Genomic DNA, 22105 nt, shown 5'->3' with positions numbered 1-22105 from the left:
TGTAGCATTGGCTCTTTGTATAGTTATAGTGTTTTCATACAGGTCATTTTCTGTGTTTAGCTTTGTATGATGCATATTTTTGACTGATATGATCCTTCCATTTGCACACATTTACAAAATGATTCTTTCTACCACATCTACAAAACTTACAGTTCTTATGTTTGAAATCTTACATTTTAAACACTTCTTATTTCCCATCCACTTCATAACTGTCTTTTGTCAATTTTTTTTGTCTTTTCGGCTTTTCCCGGTTAGAGGTCGCCACAGCGGAACTCTGGTCCGCTAATGACTGGCAGTCAATTTTTTATGGTGCTGAGTTGCCAGCCCGACGTCCAACCTTTAGTGAAGGCACACCCATTCATGCATGTCTTTTGGAGGCCACTCGACTGCGGGGAGGACATGCAGACTCCACACAGAAGGCACTCCAACCAAGAAACAAACAGGTCAGCCTCTTGCTGTGAGGCAACAACACTACTGCTGTACCACCGTGGCTTTCTATAACTGTCTTTTGTCAATAATACTACAAAACCTTTTCATGCCATGTCTCATTTTCACTTTTTTTACTTGGCTAATAGTTTGCCTTGCTTCCATTTCCAAATTTATTTTTCAACTGCATTTGAAATTTCTTTCACTCTTCATATGTCATTAGTTTTAGATAAGGTTAGGATTACTTCTGTTAAAGATCTGCCCTTTGATTGATCATTTTTATACCACAAACAACTATTTTAGCAATAAATAATGCAACTTACTGAATTAGGTCTGTGACTATGTTATTTAGCTTTCTACTACAAGCGCTCATTGATTACCCATGATTCCTTGTGCAAATAAACAATAAATCAAAGAAGAGTTATTTCAAGGCTTACAAATGGTCCATGAGAGAAAGTAAAATCAGAAACTATCAGCAGTCTGAAGTGGGATCTCTTATTACTACATAATATACTGTAATTGAAACAGTGAAAATTGCAAATTGCTATAACACTTTTGAAGCATTTTGTAAGGTCTTATTTGCTTGACAGCCATATATATATATATATATATATATATATATATATATATATATATATATGGGGTCTATATCATATAATCGAACTTCCAAAATTTCAAACACCATATGTTCCAATTTGTAAGTTCGAAATATGACACAACGAAACCTCCCGAAAAACACACACACAACACAAGCACACCAAAGACCTAATAAACCTACACTACACCTTACATACACAACTATCTATGCACTAACCTTAACCAAGCCCTAACCCTAAAGTCCGTCACTATCGCACACTTACCTTACCCACACCCTAACCCTGAAGTCTGTCACTATCGCACAATTACCTTACCCGCGCCCTAACCCTAAAGTCCATCACCATTGTACACTTACCTTACCCACGCCCTAACCCTGTCTGTCACTTTTGCACACTTACATTACCCGCACCCTAACCCCAACTTCCATCACACTCACACACTTAACTTAACCCGATCCGTAACTTTCGCACCACAGTATTGAAAATGTCGAAGCCGCGGAAACAGCCAACCAAATTCTTTCCCTGGGAAATAATCAGAATTTCCGCAGCTTCGACATTTCTATTTTTTGAACTTCCCTGTTCGATCTTTCAATACTCGACATTTAGGACGGTTGATTAAATGACAGGTACACACACACACACACACACACACATATATATATATATATATGTGTGTGTGTGTGTGTGTGTGTGTGTGTGTGTGTGTGTGTGCGCATTTGTATATATAGATAGATACAGATAGACAGATAGATATAAACCAAACCATAGGGTAAAAAGGTCACCCAGAATAACCATTCAGTAAAACTATAAGCAAAACCCAGTCAAGCTAGAGTTTTTACTCTGTGCCACCTTAAACCTCATGTAATGAAGGTTCATGGAATATTTGCAAATGACCCCTTAAGGACTTCAATTGTTTCAGCTACATGGCTTCTGAATGTCCAGAACTTTTTCATTTTTTAAGTCTTTATGGTTAAAAGTAATGTCCTTAAGGTGTCATATGCATGTATCCCATGGGCCTCCTTTACAGGAAGTTTAAGGTATCACCAAGTGAAAACTTTGGCGTGGTTGGGTTTTTCTTGTAGTACATATGTACACACACACACACACACACACACACACACACACACACACACACACACACACACACACACACACACACACACACATATATTGTGCCAGTCACCTAGGTGAATAAGTGTTAGGTCAACAGCTGCTATGCTGACTGCATATGGTTGACTAGGCAAATGATTGACAGATGTGGGAGATCGTGCAAATGCAAGTGCTGAGAAATTTGCCTTATCCTCATGTTTGTTCAGTCTCAAAGTTAGTAAATATAATTAGCAGAGGGTGTAGGGAGGACAAGGGTCTTGCCCCTCTGCCAAAACTGATGTTTTAATTTGTGTTTAAAAAGTAAGAGATTGGAGGCACCAAAGCTGTTTCCTCATTATATGCATAGTGACTTGTCAACTTCTGTGTTTTCGACCATATGCAGACTATATTCTTGCAGTCGACTTAGGGTGTTAGTGCTTATTAGTTGTTATATGTTTGTGTGTTTATATGTATGTATATGTAAAATGTATTGATGCTGTTGCCTCACAGCAAGAGGTTCTCCCGTTCGATTCTCGGCTGGACCGCCTTTTGTGTGGAGTCTGCGTGTCCTCCCCATGGTCGAGTGACATCTAAAGACATGCAGGTAGATGCGTGTGTGAATGGGTGTGTCTTCCTTGAAGGTTGGGTGTCGGGCTGGCAACTCGGCACTATAAAAATCCATTGCCAATCATTAGCGGACCAGAGTTCCGCTGTGGTGACCACTAACTGGGAAAAGTAAAAAAACTTTAAAAAAATATATCACAAACACATTGAGTATTGTACCTCTGTGTAAGGATAACTTGTCGAAGATGCTATTTCATTCTAAAAATACATGTGGCAAGACTTTTTCCTGGTTGCACCCATGCATGACCCATTAGTGGCTGAAATGTCTGCACCTCTTGTTAGCTTGTTAGCAAATGTCCCCAGTAACATGGAGAAGTGTAGCATACTCTATGTTTTCAGGATTAGCGGGTGTTCTCTTCTCACTGAGGGAAAATGAATTTTAGAAAACATAGTTTGCAGTTTTCTGCTAAACTGTCTTGCACAGATGGAATTCCTAATGTTTGCATATCAGCCATACTTCTGAAGAGAAATTAAATGCTTTGCTGGCTACTCACAAGTTATGATGTGAACAAAAGATTTGGTAACTATTCACAGAATTAACAACTTATATAAAAAGTGCCTCATATTTCTATAGTTCTGACTGTACAAAATCTCAAAAAGTAAGAAGTATCTTTGATTTTTGACATCATGTAGTATTCAAGTTGTTGCAGAGATGTTACAAATAATCAATATACTGTAGATGTGGTTACCGGCATCCATGAGGCAGGGCTTTATCATGCCAGTTTCCTAAGAAACAGACAAAATGGCATGTTCTTTACCTTAGCTTCAGCACCAGTCTCTCAAGGATGTTTTCGGTTACAGTTGTTACCCAGAAGGTAGAATAAACTGTTGTCTGACTCTTAAGAGAAACTAAGAAATATTCATAACCAGTTACTACTTTGCCTCTGAAAATGGAACACTCACTACACAGCACCAATATGCAATGGGTTTGCATTAGGAAAACAGAGACCTAAATGCAAAAGGCAGGAGTGCTCCATTTTGGTCACAACATGCACATCTCCAAAAGAAAACATGTACGTGTTCATACTTCTCTCTCTCTTAAATTTTAACATTCTCTAAAAATACCTACAAGGGAGAATCCTTTTAACTCGCATACTAATCTGACAGATAAGTTGACCATACTACAGGAAGAGGTCAACTTCAGAGATGTGATGTTTTGAAGCTCTAGATGATCTGCTGTAAATTGATAAATCAGTGGAAAGGGAGAAAGCACAATAGGTGTCATCACCGATTGCATTACCTCAGAATTTGAAATGGACTGCAGAACTTAGAGACATCTCAACAAATCACCAGAGGCAACTGGTGATTTAAACATGTTTTAATTCCACCGCATTTTTTGTTTCTGCTTAAACTGCAGATCTTACAGGCTCAGTGTAATGTATGTACTTCTTCATAGGTGTTACTCTGGTTGTTTTGGTTGCTGTAAGCGGCTTCCACATAACTTATGATTAGTGCCCTGCCATTCAATCTACACTATGACATTCTGTACATACAGCTCATTTAGTGGATTTTGTAGACTTCTATTACCCTGACTGAACTTGCATGCACTCAGATCATTATAGCACTACTGACAATCGCTCCTACAGCATGTTACATGTGTTGAACTTTATTTAACTACCAGTTTAATAATGTTTTTGCTTTTTCAGGATAAGGGATTTCCTTGCATGTGAAGCCTAGGCCAGATAGTTTGCATGCTGAAGATATCAGCCACCTGTCAAGCATGGACTCACTTCAATGAGGCTTGGAACTTTCATTCCCTATCACTGGAAATAAAGCACTGATTTGGGCTACAGCTAATTGGATGTTGTCATCCTTGCAGTCACAATGGTTGTTTGTGCTGTTGCCATCCCCTGACCATCAACCTTCCTGCAGCCAACTCCCATTACAGAACAGGGCCAGTATCACCACTGATCCTCTCCTCAGCACAGCTGATAATACTCCTCCTGACCTGTGTAAGAGCTTACAGAAATCCTTCATTAAGACACAAAGCTGGAACAGTTTCTAGTAATTGCTTACCCCTTCACCTAAGTGGCTGACATGAGCATCTTCATCCTCTCTGAGGCCTACCATACTATCCCCTGCACACATGTTCTTTTGAGAAGCAACTTCATCATTCATTGTTGCTTGATAATACCAAGCTCATGTCCCTGGCCATTTCATTGCCGTGCAAGCCTCTAATGGCTGGCCAAATGAAATTACCTCTTTCTCTCTAAAATGGATGAACAGGCATCAACTATTCATTCTAATCCACCTTTCTGGATCTTTCAATGCCTTAGCCACTACTTAAATGTAAGTAATTTCTGCCATAATCAGGGCTTTATCCATCTATATCACAGAGCTGAGCAAGATGCTGCTGACATTTTTTGCAAATTTCATGCCAAACAGGATTACTAATGAGATAAGACTGTTCTCTTCCTTCTCGATCCATTCAGCAAGTTAAAGATATTATGTGGTAGTTCTCTTATAGCCTGCCAAATTAAGAACATACTGCAAATTATATGTCCAGCTTGGGTCTATATCACTTCATTGAACCATTACTTCAACGAATGGCATTTCATCGAAAATGCCGTTCATTGAATTCCCCTCATGTGGGGGGTTGTGCCCTCAACACCACCCACTAATTATATATACCAACTCAGAGATCATACTACAGTGGGGAAAGGGCAAATTTTCAAATCCTCACTGTACTGCAATCTCAGTATGAACAGTAATTACACTGAAAATGCCGTTCGTGAACTGATAAGGACCCATCCAGCTTACCTCATTTCTTGCTTCTTATCACTACTCCATAACAAGGAAACAGCAAAACCTTTACTTGCACAACATGAACCCAAATAAAATGCAGTCTTTCACAATGCCACTATATCCCAGCTTGTATTGGCAATGTATTTACACATCCTTACATACTGTTGGGAGAATAAGTGGGTATTCATATCTATAGATAAAAGAAAATTAATTCTTGGTGTTGCATTGGCACCTCAGCTTTATAACCTCAACATTCTTAAAAAAGTCTGTTTCATCCCTACACCTTATTGTCATTAGGAAGCATAGACCTAGATTGAGGAGTCAACAGAAGGATCATCAAAGTACAGAGAATTAGAAATAAAGTGAGTACTTCAGAGGCCTGAATTTAACCCCAAGGATCTTACATAACCTGTATTGATCCTGGGGGTCTATATTACATATCCAAATGCTTAAATGTTCGAATCGCTAAAGATCGACCTTTAGCAATCGAACATTCAAATGTTCGAATATGTAAAAAAAAAAAAACATTAAAAAAAGAAAAAGGAAAGGGTTTAAGCAGGGGGCAAGACCCCTGCAACCCCCACACCCCCTGCTACATAAATATACCAACTCCAATATCGCGCTATAGTGTAGGGAATAGGAAATTTTCCATTTCCACACTAAAGGGCGATCTCGGAGTTGGTATATTTAAGTAGTGGGGGGTGCTGGGGGCACAGCCCCACATGTGGGGGGGTGCAGGGGGGGCTTGCCCCCTGCTTAAACCCTTTCCTTTTTCTTTTTTTAATGTTTTTTTTTTTACATATTTGAACATTTGAATGTTCGATTGCTAAAGGTCGATCTTTAGCGATTCAAACATTTAAGCATTTGGATATGTAATATAGACCTGATCCTGGATTAAGCAACAGGATGTCATCCCATAGTCTATTAACCTGCTACCATTTCTAGAGTTAAAGGCCAGGATTGACAATAGGTGGAGGCTTCCCCCTGCTAATATGTAAAACTCCCATGCTCCTTAGCAGTAATTTCCACAAATACTGCTGTCTAGCACTCTGTTTTTTGTGTGAAAGTTTGCTGAACTCACCACAGACTTGTACTTCTGTACAACCCTCTCTAATAAGTTAAAGTTGGGCACAAATGCCTCTGTGAAAAGAACTCTGTGATTATTCCTGATAACTTCAACACTGATTTAGAAACAACTTTTATAGCTACTGAGCTTTTCCTAAGATTTCAATTGCCCCAGATCAATTCTGTACACACTTGGCCTAATCCAATAACATACACTAAGAATGACCACTACAAACCATATGCCAGATACCATGTACCTTTGTTTTTCTGTGTTCTTTATGTACACTACCTTCTGAAAAATTTATATATATATATATATATATATATATATATATATATATATATATATATATATATATATATAAACACACACAAGAAAAAAAATACATATTTAGCATGGTGGTCAAGTTCCACTATAGAATGACTACATGAACAAAAATGTCTAATAAACAGATCAACTGCATCTCAGCTTCAGAATGCCTGCTGAACACTTTTGCATGTACTCATGAATACATGCCCAAATAAGTACTGTAAGCTTAGGGACATTTGTATGGTGTTATTAAAGCGAATTCTACCTTATTAAAACAGGAAAAGACTGAATAGTTAGCATGAAATCAAGTGTCTTGCAGACTGAGGTAAACCTCATCATGATATTGTATTCAGACTGAAAGGTTAACATGATATCAAGGGTCATTTAGTTGCTCAGTTATCTACAAACTTCTCTTCCACCAAAGCATCCAGAACCACAAATCCAACATTCCAATTGCTCAGATTCACCTCATTTTGGCTACACATCAAGTATCTCCTTCAGTCTACAAAAAAAATAAATAAATATGTCAAGAGGCATCAATATCTATGGCAAAGCAGACTCTGATGGTTTACATTTTAAATTCATAAGGGTGTTTGTCCCATTCATATTCATCTCAATAGTTCACATTCTTCAATTTTTGGAAACGAAAAACAGTCTCTCACTTTACAACAGAGTTTAATAAAATAAAAACTAACCACCACATGTGTGTGCAATAGGCAACATAAACATGACCGTTGAAAGGACATCCAGAATGCATGAACAAAAAACTTAGGTAGTAAATGCGTACAGATAATGTGGGTGACATCCAATGTTACAAGGAATCGTACAGAATAATGTCACTGGTATCTCATCTGTCTAGAATCCTAGAAAAGGAAGCATCTTCCCATCTAATAGAAGTCTAGTTGTTTATGGTCTTCCTGCAACCCCCCATTACGCATGGGTGGTAGCCGCAACCTTATCTCTGCTCTTAACAACAATCATAGTCATTTTACTAAAAAACATTGCCCTAATAGTACCATTAGTTAGACAGTGACAATTCTCAGTTTTGTAAACAAATGCTAATGATATACAGCTTTTTTAGTGAGACAGAGGAATTCAGACTGTTTTGATTTACAGTTAGTAGTATTTTAGAATTTTATGCATTTGCTATTTTGTGTTTAGTTATTTGAGGTTCACAGTTCTGTTTATTCAATGCTTCTTGACATAAATCATATAAATATGTGTGTGTGTATGTATGTAATGAAATTAAACAAAACACCAAAGTACCAACATTTACAAAGTTGACCACAAAATGTTGGCTTTGCAGATGCCGACTCATTGTTACACATGTACCACTCCATAATCTCACCACATGCAAAATTTCAATAGAAAAAAATATAATAAAACATTATTTTTTACAGATGGGCAAGCTGCCTGTGCCCCCTCGCACCGCATACTAGTTAGATATACTAGCTCTGAGATTGCACAATTTCAGATAATTGGCTTATTTCTCTACCCCAAGAAAGTACAGTTGTGTACACTTACCATAAATGTAGATGTTCGAGTGTATTCACTGTTGCAGTCATTACATTTGGGTTATCTGCCTGCAGGTAGCTCTCAGCCGGCCTGAATATCAAAGTCTTAGGTCCTGCGTCAGATGCTGTCTCTTCTTCCATGACGTCAGGTAGTCAGGGGTATAAAGCATGCAGCCGAGCCATTACATCAGTTTTTCTTGCCCCAGATGTCAGGTGCCCCCCATAATGGGATGCAATTATATACAAGGTTACACCTCCAACAAAAAGCAAATACACCAGAAAGCTTAAATACACTAAACAAGAAGAAAGGTATAGCCAAGAGAAGTCAGGTGGCTGCAACAGTGAATATACTCGAACATCTACATTTATGGTAAGTGTACACAACTGTACTATGTTCTTCATGTTTTACTATTGCAGTCATTATATTTGGGTAGATTCCCAAAGCTAAATACTTAAGCTTTGGCCAGCTAAGATCTGCCTGCAATCAACTGGAAGTATAAGCGAATGTAAGTACACTTTTATCTGCACTTTTTTCATATACTACTGCATTTTATGTATTTTTGTTTCTTACTTAATATTAATTGAACTGAAAATTGTGGCTTTGTGCACTACAGAGATATTATTAGAAGTGTAGCCAATGATAGCAGTGGGGGGTAGTTTCACTTTGATATTCTGTGTTTCAGCTGAGGGGCTGTCCTGTCTTATATTAATGGTACATTTTGTTTTTTTTTTCTACTAAATACTTGAGCTTTGTCCAGCTAAGATCTGCCTGTAATCAATTGGATGTATAAGCAAATTTAAGTACACTTTTATCTGCACTTTTTCATATAGTACTGCATTTTATGTATTTTTGTTTCTTACTGAATGTTAATTGAACTGAAAATTGTGGCTCTCTGTCTCTACAGAGATATTGTGAGAAGTGTAGCTATTGATAGCAGTGGGGGGTAGTTTCACTTTGATATTCTGTGTTTCAGCTGAGGGGCTGTCCTGTCTTATATAAGTGGTACAGTTTTTTTTTTTTTTCTGCTAAATACTTGAGCTTTGGCCGGCTAAGATCTGCCTGCAATCAACTGGATGTATAAGCAAATTTAAGTACACTTTTAAATGCACTTTTTTCACATAGTACTGCATTTTATGTATTTTTGTTTCTTACTGAATATTAATTGAACTGAAAATTGTAGCTGTCTGTCTCTACAGTTAGTTCCCACCCCCATCTCCCTGTTATTGTTTAAGTGTTGATCTTGGTGGCTTTGAAATTGCATGCCCCTCTTGAAAATTTGTATTTGGATACTCCTAGGCCCATCTCATTTGTTCAGTCATCTGAGTGCAGTGACGTCATATTCTGATTTCAGGTACTTCTACCATGTACAAAGAGAGCATTTGGGAAGAAAAAAAGTTTTTCTAAGTTTGTTTCCTGCCTTTCCTGTAAGTAATCTAGTCCACATACAGATTTGCTGTATCCAGGACTATTTGCAAGCTTCTGAGCCCCCAAAATTTATGTGTTGGACAGAAGCCTTCTAGCTTAATTTTGTTTCTTAGAACTAGCCAGTTTCTTAGTTTCAGCACTCAAATCTGTTTCTTTGAGCTCAGCACTTGTTCAGAACTCGTAAGCACTAAATAAGCTACAAATTACTACAGCACTCAACTTTCCTCACTTGTCTAGAGGAAAGCAGTTTTTAGTACTTAATAAATAAGCACCTATCCAGGAATGTCTAAGGGTCAGCTCCTGGTGTTTTCTCCTGTCTACCTGATGAATCTGGGCATCTTGGGGCAATACAGCAATTGCCTCATATACACAGACAGCCCTCTCCACCTACCACCAACACTATAACCTGAGAGAGATGCACTTATATAGTCAAACTGGAAGCAAAGCTCTCTTCACCCAAGACTGGACTAGACAGCCAAGAGGAGAAGGTAAACACTTGCACCACACCACACTCATCACATACTCCATCAAAACCTACACCACCAAAACACACACATAGAAACACAGAACACACACCTACATTCATGGAGGTTCTCAATAAAAACCTGCCCAAGCAACAGGGACCTCCAAAGCAGAAATGCAAACAAACTCCACCCCCCAACACAACCCAAATGCCACATAGCCCACAATCTCAGTGTGCCACTCAACCACAGCCCATAAGGCATAACAACGTACCCAACACTCTAGTCATAGGTGACTCTGTAGTCAGGCACACTGATGTTCCACTCACCAGGCTAAACAAGGAGAAAGTTACTGTCAGCTGCCTGTTGGGTGCCAGGATCCGCCACATACGCATGCACTTAGGTCACTTCACAACAAGTACAAATATGACTCTGTCATTGTCCATGTTGGTGTGAATGACCTGAGATGTACCTCCCTGGACTACATGAAAAGAGACATGGAGGAGCTCTCCGATCTTGTAGCCCAGACAGGTATGACACTAGCCCTGAGTAGCATCCTGCCATCACCCAGACAAAATGATTGACTTCAACAATTGGCTAAGCTTCTGGTGTCATTCTATGGGGATCCGGTATTTGTCTGCCTGGGATGACATGATCGACAAACCATGATGCTTTGCCACAGATGGCCTGCACCTGTTGCCCTTGGGATTCCGGATACTGGCTAAGGCTCTTGCCACCCCTATAGTGCCTTTTTTAGGCAAGGTTCAAATGACAAATTCACCACCATAACAGGTACAAACAAGTAAAATCTGAGGATAATGCTACTCAATGCTAGAAGTCTAAACCTCAAAATTCACTCACTCGAGGCACTCCTTAAAATGGAGAACATCAACATCTGTGCAGTGACAGAGACCTGGTTCAAAGCTCCAGAGAGCACCCCTGCATTACCAGGCTATAATTCATACCACACCTTTCGGCCACCTAACCCGGACCGAAGCACTAAAGGCAGAGGCATGTCCATATTCATTAAGGATTTCCACACCTCCAGGCTAGTTGCACAGCACAGCATAATACATCCGAGATTATCCAAGTGCAACTAACTCTGGGCAAGACCGCAATCCAAATTGTAGCTTGCTACAGACCCCCCCCACCATGCCCCAGGATTCCCACTCCTCATTTTTTGATACACTGGAAAATATTAGGGTACAACTCAACACCCTAATAAGGGGTGATTTCAACTACCCCACCATTAACTGGGAAAACTACTCATGTACCAACTCTTCTGCTCAACGTTTTCTGGGATTCATAAATTCCAACGCATTGGATCAGCTTATTCACACTCTCATCAGGAGCAGCAATATCCTAGACCTGGTCATTACCAACATGGATGACTGGTGTTACACACCAGACATCAATTCCTCGTTGGTCAGATCCAACCACAAGCTAATCACCCTAGACATCCACATCCCACCCCCCATAAAGCCAACTTCACACTTCTTAAGAAAGAAGTGGCAAACTTCATGACACCCATGCAAACGGACAATAGAGGTACGACTGCTGAATCCTACACAAATGCACTTTATAAGCACTTATATGAGTGCATGTATTGTGCCATCCCTAACAGAACCAAAATGCTATCCTCCAAAAACAGGGAACCAATCTGGTGGTCCTCTGCCATAAACAAATTCTACAACAGAAGAAAGAAACTGTTACAAAAAAAAAAAAAAGAGTAAAATCCCATGACTGGAGGAGCTCCCTGGTCAGCCTCAGTAAGAAGCTGAGATCCCTCATAAAATCCTCCAAAGCTAATTACAAAAACAATAATGCCACTGACTCTAAAGACAACCACAAAGCATTCTATAGCTATGTCAAGATCTACGCTGAGTTACAGCACAATGGCACTAAATATACAGAACCAACTGATATTGCCAACATCCTGGCAGTTCAGTGCTAACTTTACCCTTCTCTCACTCCCTAGAGGGCCGATCTCTATACCGGAAGAATGCAAAGTTCCTGTAATCATGGCTGCACAGGTAAAAAAACACACTCTCCAAAGCTAAGAACACCAGGCTGCTTTCTACATGAAATACAGAATGAACACACCTAAGTACCATGTTCAATCAGGTCTATATCACAAAATCGAACTTCCAAAATATCGAATACCATAAGTTCGAACTTGGAGGATCGAATTCAGATAACATCAACACTTCAAAACAGCAAATTTTTTCCCAGGGAAAAAATTTGCTGTTCTGAAAAACACACACATAACACAATCACACCAAACACCTTCGAAACCTACACTAAACCTAACATACACCACTATCTATGCACTATCCTTAACCCAGCCCTAACCCTAAAGTCCGTCACTACCACACACTTACCTGACCCGCGTCCTAACCCTAAAGTCCGTCACTACCGGTTCATACAGTTACCTTGACCCGGTCCGAAAATGCCGAAGCCACAGAAATGGCCAACTGAATTCTTTCCCTGGGAAAGAATTCAGGTTTCCGTGGCTTCGACATTCTCAACTTTCTACCTACCAAGTTTGGCCTTCCGGTATTTGGCATTCACAACATTCGATTTCGGGATATAGACCCATTCACTCATAGCCTCACCTCAGGCTTTGTGCCCACTGAATGGTGCACCATGATGGTTATCCCACTCCACAAAGGGGGAGCCATGACGAACCCCGGGAACTACCGCCCCATTAGCCTGATGAACATGGTCGGCAAGGCCATGGAAAGTATCATCATGGAACTCATAAACAAAGACATTGGTAATCTCAAAACTCTGGACCCCACCCAGTTCTGGTTTGAAAAAGGCAGATCATGTCTCCTAAACCTGATAGACTTCTTTGAAGAAGTCACCAAAGCCATAGAGGGTAAGGTGGTTCACACAGCCTATCTAGATCTCGTCAAGGCTTTCAACACCATCCCCCACTCTGGAATTATAGATAAACTCACTAAACTAGGTATAAATCCCTATATCACAAGACGGGTTGACAACTGGCTCACTGACAGAACCCACACTGTGAAAGTAGCAGACTCCAAATTTGACTTCAGACCAGTGACAAGTGGAGTACCACAGGATTCAGTCCTGGGCCCTCCCCTGTTTGGTATCTACTTCTCTGAAATACAGGCTAACACAGAAGGTCTTTGGCTAATGAAGTTTGCAGATGACTGCAAACTGGGAGCCATAATCAAAACTCCTAATTATGTGGACATCCTACAAAAGGGCCTCACTGAGACAGATGCCTGGTGTCAAAGCCATGGCCTGAAGCTCAATGCCAGAAAGTGCACTGTCATCCCCTTTGGTAAAAACTCTGTACCCATGAACTACCACATAGGTGGTAGTCTACTTAACACCAAAAGTGTGATAAGAGACCTTGGGACACAGGTGGACAGTAGTCTCTCCTTTGATAATCATATCGCCACAGTGGTCAGGAAATCCTTCTATGTGGCACACCTCATCACAAAAGGTTTCTCATCCAGAAAAAAATAAGTCATTGTTCCCCTCTACTCATCACTCATTAGACCCATTATAGAGTACAGCGCCCCTTTTGGTATGTACCTCACAAGACATCTACAACAACTGGAGAGACCACAGAAATACCCCACAAAGAGGATTACTGGCCTCAAACAGATGCCCTATGCAGACCGTCTCAAAAAACTCCAGCTTTAGCCATTGCATATTGCCTACTCAGAGGCGATCTCTGCCTAACATACAAAGCTATGTCAAAGCCAGAGCTGTTGGACATGCTCCACTTAAAGAAATCCCAATCCCTCTGAGCTACACCCTGTAGGGACCTAAACCTTGTCACCACAATAAACAGAACATATCAACTGCAGGGAAGGAGACAATATGAATCAACTAGCCCTCAGGGAGCTTAAGTGGATCTTTACCTTGAAAGCACATCTCCATCCGGGTATCAACCAATATGTTTCAGTCAAACCTGTTCTTAATATGAGGAAGTGAAGGCTTGACGTCATTGTTTTGTTGCCTGATATTACAATTTTAGACTTTTTCTTCTTGCTTTCATAATGTTTGAGACTTCAATGCGTTTTCCTACTCTTTTTATTCCAGCAGACAAGGTTCCATGAACCACATTTTGTGTTTTCTATCATGTCCCAACCAGGTTATTTTAGGAGTATATGTAATTCATATACTGTTTTCTATGTGGTTAGTATGTATACTTTGTTAAGTTCTGCATATGGCTTGAGTTGATAGATGACTGACTGTTTGCAGTTTTTTAATACCCATAATATGACTTAGCCCCTGTTTTAGTTGAGCATACCTTATACATAGTTGTACATATATACATATAGTCATATTTACTTAATCTTTCTGATTTTTTATTTTTTTTCAGCATTGTTCTTAAGATACTTTGCTGTTTTGCATATATGAGTCTTTTGACATGATAAATAACTGCCAATTTCGTGGTCATCATCTATTTACAGATGGCTTCTTAAAAAATCTATTTCATTTTTAATTGATGGTTTTAGTTTATGCCATCAGTGTTAATATTCATATTTTATTTTGACTGTTATATTTAAGCCACGCTAGATTTTTTAGACTTTTTAGTTTCCCACTCCACTTGGTTACTTTGGTAGCTAACAAGTTTAATTTCACCACATCAAGTTTTAGTTCACTTTCCTAAAGGTCCATAGTGTTTTTTAGACCCTTTGATGTTTGTTAGCAGCCTTATATATAATCTTTCAGGCTGCATGTTACCAACAGTTGGTACTTTCACCAACACCTTTAGGTTTAGACAGCCTTGCTAAGGTTCGTTATTTAGACAGACAGTTCCGTTATTATTTATTGTGGTATATTTTTTGTGGCATATTTAAGTTGTTCAATCACTGTTGCATGTAGGACGCTTTATATTGTTGGACCTGCTTCAGCAGTGTCGACATGAACTTTTTTTGATGGAATACCACAGTGGAATGCTTTTTTTTACCATCTTGATGAGATTTATTTGTACCATCTACAAGGCAGGATGATGTGCAAGCTCATGGCAGCTAGCGGATACGATCCAGGTTAGTCTTCCGACGTTCATCTGCAGCGATGGTTGTTTTGATTTGTTTTGAATTGTTGTTAGTGATTTTTACGCTTCTGTATTTCGCAGCAATAACAATACATTTTAGTTATCCTGGTGAACAGCTATCATATGAGCAACATATTTGCTAGTGGAGTTTAGCTATTTTAACATTATGCCTATCTTTTAGGTTTTTTTTGATGTGTTTGTTTTGCTCCTTAACTTGATGCTCTCGTTATTAGAAGCTCAGGATGAGCTCAGTTCAGCGACTATAACATGAGAGCCACTACACATCTTTCAACTTTTTTAGCGTACCACTGCATTTTATATATTTTTTTGATTGCAGAGTATCTTAGCTTGTGGTTCTAAGTGAATATCTTGATACCCTTATGTATTTTGTGTTTTTAGTGAGTTTGGTTTGTCAGCAGGTGCATACCGTTAGCTTTGCAGTCGAACATGCTCTTCTGTCGCAGCAGCATAATTTATTCAATGTATATTGAGTATGTTGTATGCCAACTGTGATTATTTATATATGTTGCTCATGCATTTTAGATATTTTTAATGTTTTCATCTATCCTTTAACAGTGTTAATTGAATGTACTTGTGATGTTTCTTTAAACTAACACTGGAGAGTGCTTTGATTATTCAATTAGTGTTTCAATTAGTTAAGTTTGAGCGCCAAAAATTTTGTATAAATGGTTGTTCATTTTTATACTTTGTTACACCTGAAGAAGCATAGTTCAGCTACGTGAAAGCGCTTGTGTCTGTTTTTGCCTTCAATAAAGAAGTTTTTGCTATAGCCATTGGCATCTCTGTGTGGTGCTTCCAGTGGATTTGGTTTGTTCCAATAAACAGAACATGCTGGAGGGATAGTTTCCTGTCCCAGAGACTTCCCATACTCTGGAACAGACTACCTATCTATGTCAAACAGAGCTCCTCATTAGCACTCTTCAAGAAAAATCTTGATGATTGGATGGGAAATAGGAACTTCACCTGGGGATCACTTCTGTGGCTCTGCTTGACAGGGGCACAGGAAAATAATTTTCTTGGGTGGCAAAAGCCAGGGTACCTTTTTGGCTAGGCTTATATAGGTGCTAGGGCCAATAGCCTAGTACCTACCTATGAACCTATGAACCTAAGGAAGGGAAGAGGCAGTTAGAGAGCATTAGGACCACCTATTAAGCCCTGAAAGACTGCAGTGGCAAAACCAGCTCTGGAGTTAGAAAAAATAGGCAAGTGGTAATGCTTGGTGAAGGTATGTACAGAACTCCAGGTAGCAGCTTCTAGGATGTCCCTGGTAGGGACACCTCTGAGAAAGGTTGTTGAAGTAGAAGCAGCCCTGGTGGAATGTGATCTTATCCCCAGTGGGGCAGGTTTTCCATGGTGCTTATAGCAGAAATGAATGCAATGGCCTATCCACTTAGAAATGGTTTGCTTTGAAATGGCCTTCCCTTCTGCCCCTGCAGCAAAGGCAACTAGTAGCTGTTCAGTTTTCCTGAGAGGCTTAGTCCCATCCAAACAAAATCTAAGTTGTCTGTTCATGCCCAAATAGTGCAGTATTCATTCTCCTTTGTTCTGTGGATTAGAAAAGAAGGTTGGCAAATGAATGGACTGATTAAGGGCCACACTGGATACCACCTTGGGCATAAAGGGAGGTTTGGTCCTGAGGGACACCCTGTCTGCATAGAAGATGATGAAGGGCTCCACTGCCATGAGGGCCTGTAATTCAGACACTGTTCTAGCTGAAGTGATAGCTAGAAGGAAGCCTGTTTTCCAAGAAAAGAATTTCAACTCAGCAGTTGCAGCTGGCTCAAAATAAGGTAGAGTGAGCTTTTCCAATACAAAGTTAAGGTCCCAGGCTGGAGTACAGGCCCTCCAGGGTGGTCTTAAATTTTTGGCCCCTCTGAGGAATTGCTTCAGCAGGTGGTGAGAGAAGAGGGGTGGCTCAATATTATAATGTGCTGAAATGGCTGAGGCATGAATTTTAATAGATGAGAAGGAAAGGCGCTTGTGTAGCATCTCTGTTAAGTATTAAAGAATATGCGGTAATCTGGGCACTGTTGTGCCCATCCCCTGAGTCTGGTTCCAGGAACAGTATCTTTTCCACTTTTCAGCATAGGGTTTTCTAGTACTAGGCCTCCTTGCCTCCCAAATGACATCCAGCACTTGCTTACTGAGGGATGGTATTGGAGAGCTCAGGTAATTAGCCAGGCTGCAAGGTTCAGGGTTTGAAGCTGGGGGTGCAGAATATGGCCCTCCTGCTGGGTCAGCAGGGAAGGGGTCTGAGGCAGGTGCCATGGTTCCAGCAGTGACATACTGTGCAAAAGGGGGTACACCAGTGTTGGCGTGGCCAGTCTGGTGCAATGAGAATTGCCCTTGGTTTGTCCTGTTTGATCTTTAGCAGAACGTTCAAGAGGAGAGGCAGAGGGGTAAAGGCATAAACTGAGAGGCTTTCCCAGTTGAAGGACAGGGCATCCACTTTCCAAGCTTGTCTGTGGGGAGTCCTAGTGCAGAATTTGTCCAATTGGTAGTTCTGAGTGGAGGCAAACAGGTCTCTCTCTGGGCTCCCCCATTTGTTTCTCAAAATGTTGAATATCTTTGGTTCCAGTTTCCACTTGTGTGGGTCCATGAGATTTCTACTTAGGTCGTCTACCAGTAAATTTAGCTTGCCTGACAGGAACTGAGCTTGTAGGTGCACCTGGTAGCTCAAGGCTGTGTTCCAAGAGCCATGGCTAGTCTGCAGAGAGGGTACGAGTGGGTTCCCCCTTGCTTGTTTATTTACCACATAACAGTGGTGTCATCTGTCTTTATCAATAATTTTCTGGAAGAATGTGGTCCTTGAAGGCTGTCAGAGAATTCTGCACAGCTAACATTTCTTTTTGACTGATATGCAGGTGCATTTGACTTGGGTTCCATTTGCCCTGAATACACTGCCCAGCCAAGTGAGCCCCCCATGCATAGTCTGATGCGTTTGTTGTTATGGTTTGGGCGGCAGGGGGTAGAGTGAATGGCAGTCTGTTGTTGTGGTAGCAGGCCTCTGCCCACCAAAGGAACTCTGTCTTTATACAAGGAATGATACGAATCATTGATTCCAGGTCCTGAGAATGTTGACACCATAGGCTTTTTAGATACCATTGTAGGTTCCTCATATGCAGTCTTGCATATGGAATTAGTAGGATGCAAGAGGCCATGAACCTCAGGGCTTTTGCAGTATTTTCCTTGCAGATAGCTAGGTCTTTGTGGCCAGTAGTTTGAAGTAAGCTGTCAAATAAACTTGTTTCTCTGGTGTGAGGTAGGCCATCTGGGAAGTTGTATTCAAGCTTGCTCCTAGGAATACAATTTGTTGGCAGGGTATTAGATGAGATTTATTTTCATTTATGGTGTACCCCAGTGAGGTTAGCAGTTTCTTTACAAATGCCAGATGATTCAATAGCATGATTTGGCTTTCTGCCTGAATTAGACAATCGTCCAGGTATGGGTATATTTGAATATTTCTTTGCCTGCAGAATGCAATGACTGGAGCTAGGCACTTTGTGAATACCCTGGGCGCAGTAGATAAGCCAAAGGGCAGTGCAGAGAACTGGTAGTGCATGTAGCTTGCTCTGAAGCGTAGGTATTTTCTGCAAGATTCCGTTATTGGAATGTGCAGGTAAGCTTCCTTTAAGTCCAATGTTGCCAACCAGGCATTTTTGCCTAGCATGGGAAGCAGCTGATGAAGAGTTAGCATTTTGAATTTTGGGATTACCAAAAAGGTGTTTAGGATAGAGAGGTCCAGGATAGGATGCCAAGAGTTGTCTTTTCTGGGTACCAGGAAAAGTCTTGAGTAAAAACCTTGTCCCCTTTCCTCTGCTGGGACAGGTTGAATAGCCCTGATACTTAGAAGAGAGAGAATCTTCTGTTGAGCCTCTGCCCTCTGATTTGGGGGGTAGGTACGGCCAACCGTTTGGGGTTGGTAAGATGTGGAAGTGGAATCTGTATCCTTGGGAAACTATATATAAAACCCATTTGTCCTGGGTAATGAGTTCCCAGTTTTTTTGCATGCAGGGCGATCTTTCCCCCTAAGGGAGCAGGCAGTTGAGCAGGGCTTAGAAGGTTTAAGGTTAAGTCATTGTGACAGTTTCCTATACAGGGGTGTCTTACTACTTCCAGCTTTGGAAGTAGGAGCCCCCCACTGCTTAGGCCTGTGAGTACCTTGAGACTGTAGCCTAGGTGGTCTGCTGTTCCTGGGTTTGGACTGAGAAGGCCTGGAAGAGACAGGAAAGGACCAATTCTTAGATGGCCAATGCTTACTAAATCTGGGAGGCTGTACTTTTAGGAAATCTTTAACAGTTTGCATAGATTTAGCTTTTTCCTCCATCTTTTTAAGTACTTCTTCTGCTTTGTTGCCAAACAGGTGGTCCTGGTTTAAGGGAGCATCCAGAAATTTAGCTTTAACATGATCTGGCAAATTTTGCTCCTTAAGCCAAGCATGCCTTCTAAGAACAGACCCAGTGACAGCAGCCCTGCAAGATGCTTCTAAAGCGTCAAAACCACATTGCAAAGTATGTTTAGCAACTTGTTTGGCAGAATGCATTAAATCCTGTAATTCTTTATTTTCATCACAGTCAGGAATCAATATAATTTTCTTTTTAAGTAGTCCAATAATATGCTGCTGATACTTTAACATATGAAACTGGCCATTTAAGGCCCTAATGGCCAAAGTAGCAGAAGTGTGTACCTTCTTACTCCATCTGTCCAGGGCCCTGGAATCTCTATCAGAGGGGGTAGGGTTTTTGGCAGTAGTAGCCTTAATGCCTTTAGGTCCCTGTGAAATGATCTCTGCGTCCACAGTATGATTCTTAAAGAGGAACTTGTGAGGCTCAGGTACTCTGTAATACCCGTCAGGATTCCTGGGAGCCAGAGGTAAAGTGCCTGGGGCCGGGCTAGATTCCAGGAAGGCATCATCTACAAGGTCCAGTACAGGAGGGATAGCTAAAGGCCTGTGTTGAGGTAGGAGTAAGAATTCCCTAAGCCTCTTTTTGGAGTCAGAGTAATCCTGACTTTCCCAGCGGAAATGTTCCCAAAGAGTGTGCAAAGTTTCACCAAAAGAAAAATCTTCTGGAGGGGAAGCAGAGGGTATGGAGTCCTCTGCATCAGAATCCTCATAGGTAGATAAGGGCAAATCCTGGTCATCAGAAGAAACAGAAATTTCAGAGTCCTGATCAGAAGAATCAGAAGGAAAATCACTTCTAGGTCTCTTTGAAGGGGAAGGCTGGCTTCCTCTAATTAAAGTAATAAGGTCTTCAGTCATTCTTATCATTTGTATTTTAGGCATATGGACCTGACCATGCAGTTTGGACATTGTTTTTCTAGGCATGGGTCAAGTTTTAGGCCTTGAAGAAGAAGATGGCATCGGTTTGAAATGCAAGTCAGTAGGCCTGAATACACCCTCAGAAGCCGGTGCCTGCACAGCAGCTCTGGACCCATCCAAAATAGAGACATCTGCAGGTTCCATAGTTAAAGAAGCATCTCACGGCATACCAGACTCCGAATGGGTCTCAGTAGAGGCCTGCCAATCTGAAGTAGTGGGTATCAGGGCCTGCAAAAGCATCTCACTGAGTACTGGTGAACTGGCGACTAACTTAACGGAAGTGAAGTCGGCAGCTTTGGACCTATGCGGTCTGTCTCTGTCTATATCTTTAAGTTTTTTCAGAATATCGGTAGTCGGATGGCTTACTGAAGCCATTTCTGGATAATTAAACTGAGTAGCGAAATAGTTTTCTGCAAAAATGGACCGACGACGAATAGTTCGAGGATTGAATAAGGCACAAAACCTACAGCGAGGGACATCGTGGTCTGGGCCTAAGCAAGGAATCCAGAATGAATGAAAATCTTTATGAGGCATTTGCTTTCCACAGGTAATACAATTGTTAACTTTTACTGACATCGGTTTAGAGCAAGAAAAAGGATACCCAACGGGGTACTTAGCTTTTTAGAAGACTTCGGTTCTGAAACTCCTAAACGAAAATTTCAGGAGTCGGCCGACCGTCACTTGCAATCTGCTTCTGCTTCGGGCACTGCGCGGCAAGAAAGACTGATGTAATGGCATCGGCTGCATGCTTTATACCCCTGACTACCTGACGTCATGGAAGAAGCGTCAGCATCTGATGCAGGGCCCAAGACTTTGATATTCAGGCTGGCTGAGAGCTACCTGCAGGCAGATAACCCAAATGTAATGACTGCAACAGTGAAACACGAACAACATCTGTGCTGTACACCTGTCAATCATCTGATCTGTGTAGTCGACTAACTTTTATTGGCTAAACAGATCTCGACCAATGATAGTCAATGAATTTCAGTAGACCCATATATATATATATATATATATATATATATATATATATATATATATATATACAGAGAGAGAGAGAGAAAGAGATATGCACAGATAGATATAATAACAAAGTTCATTTTGCCATAGCTGACAGCTCCTCATTTTATTACAGAATCTGTCTGATATAATGGCTGTAAGAGATTTACACAAGTCCTGAGGTGTTTGATATAATTACCATTGTTTAAACTACATACTGTTGATATAACTAATTTAATGTTAGAGTCATAAAGTAAAGATATGCCAAATAAAATATACTGACACTTATATCATCAACTCCATGCAGGTAACAATACACAATAACACTGCAACACTCTCCTTTCTTTCTCTTAACATAGGCCTATGTAACACAACTACAGTTTTCTAAAAGACTTGCGAATCATTCATCTGAATCTTGGAACCACTTCAGATAAAATATGAGATATTTTAAATTAGATTCTTTCT

This window comes from Protopterus annectens, chromosome 9.part0, assembly GCF_019279795.1.
Source record: "Protopterus annectens isolate FY-2018-M chromosome 9.part0, PAN1.0, whole genome shotgun sequence".
Classification (NCBI taxonomy): domain Eukaryota; kingdom Metazoa; phylum Chordata; order Ceratodontiformes; family Protopteridae; genus Protopterus; species Protopterus annectens.
This window is presented reverse-complemented; position numbering follows the sequence as displayed.